This window comes from Neophocaena asiaeorientalis, unplaced genomic scaffold (assembly GCF_003031525.2).
Source record: "Neophocaena asiaeorientalis asiaeorientalis breed wild unplaced genomic scaffold, Neophocaena_asiaeorientalis_V1.1 scaffold567, whole genome shotgun sequence".
In the NCBI taxonomy this organism is placed as follows: domain Eukaryota; kingdom Metazoa; phylum Chordata; class Mammalia; order Artiodactyla; family Phocoenidae; genus Neophocaena; species Neophocaena asiaeorientalis.
This window is the reverse complement of record NW_020173728.1, coordinates 346706-348314: the sequence shown is the minus strand read 5'-3', so window position 1 is coordinate 348314 and position 1609 is coordinate 346706. Positions and strand designations below refer to the sequence as shown.

Here is a 1609-nt window from a genome sequence, read left to right as displayed (position 1 = left end):
AATAAAAACCATTTACTTACCATGGATGCCAAAGAATAGATTAAGCTGATAAAAAAAAGTATAAGTGCGATTTACTTGGCAGACGGAGGTATTTTACCATTTTATCAAGTTGTTCTCTCTCTGGAGGGAAGCTGTGTGTTGATACTTCACAACCGAGACCAAGCTGGGGCCGGTCAGACGTCAGTGTTAGGGGAGGTAAAGACTGATCATTGCTGTGGACCAGGGAATGCTCTCCTTGCATCACCAGAGAAGATAAGAAAGGATCTTTCCTTACACTCTCTAAATTTAACAAAGCTGTAAGTGTGCTTTGGCAGCATATAGAATAAAACTGGAACAATACAGAGAGTAGCGTGGTCCCTGCACGAGGATGACACACAAATTCATAAAGCGTTCCTTATTTAAAAGAAAAAAGGTTTTTAAGTATACTGGTATAGTAGAAAGAACCACACACACATACAAACAAACAAACACACACACAATAAAACAATATTATAGGTGGCAAAAATAGGAAGATGGAGTCTATAGATGCTATCTATACTTCTTAAATTAAGACGTAAGTGTACTTATTATTCATAGGTGTGACGTATGAATAATAATGACAACTAAAAATGTACTATAATCCCTCCAAATTACTGGAAGGCAAACACACGTATACCTCAAATATCAAAAAGAAAAGAAAAGAGAGAAAGAAAGAGAAAGAAGGGCTTCCCTGGTGGCGCAGTGGTTGAGAATCTGCCTACCAATGTAGGGGACATGGGTTCAAGCCCTGGTCTGGGAGGATCCCACATGCCGCGGAGCAACTGGACCCGTGAGCCACAGCTACTGAGCCTGCGCGTCTGGAGCTTGTGTTCTGCAACACGAGAGGCCGCGACACTGAGAGGCCCACGCACCGCGATGAAGAGTGGCCCCCACTCGCCGCAACTAGAGAAAGCCCTCACACAGAAACGAAGACCCAACACAGCCTAAATAAATAAATAATAAATAAATTTATTAAAAAAAAAAAAGAAAAGAAAGAGAAAGAGAGAGAGAAAGGAAAAGAAAGGGGGAAAGCAAAGCAAAGAAAGGAAAGGCAATTTTCAGAGCAAATGATGGAAATAAAAAGTATATTGAAAACAAATAAAAATCTCAAAAGTAAAGCTAGTAACATGTAAAACATAAAACGGCATGCTTAATTAGTACATTTGGATGACATGACACGAATAAGTGTAGAATAAATGTAAATAAAATGTAAATAAAGACGAAACTAATGAAATCAGATTAGACAGAGTGACCAAGCAAATGTTAACAAAGAGAAAGCTAGGAGTCACGGTAATAATTCAGACAAGGATAAAGTTAAAGCAAAAGTGATAAACTGACACACAAAGGACACCAAATATTAATACACGGTCCCACCCACAGTGATAACGCAACTGTATTTTATGCAGTAAATAACATAGGAAAACAACATAAAGCATAAATCTAGAAACTTCTAAAATAAATCAACAAAACCCAGAAGTAGTATGAGGCCAACTCATCCTTATGATATCATGATATCAAGTGGATAAAATTTCTCAATTAATTAAGGAGGTAGAGTCATGGTTCTGAAGCCTGAATTACCCTCAGCCCAGGT

At 38.2% G+C, this 1609-nt stretch overlaps 1 pseudogene; it reads left to right on the top strand.

The window, feature by feature from the left end:
* Positions 1-302: 302 nt before the first annotated feature.
* Positions 303-402, top strand: LOC112403375 (uncharacterized; annotated as a pseudogene).
* Positions 403-1609: the final 1207 nt, after the last annotated feature.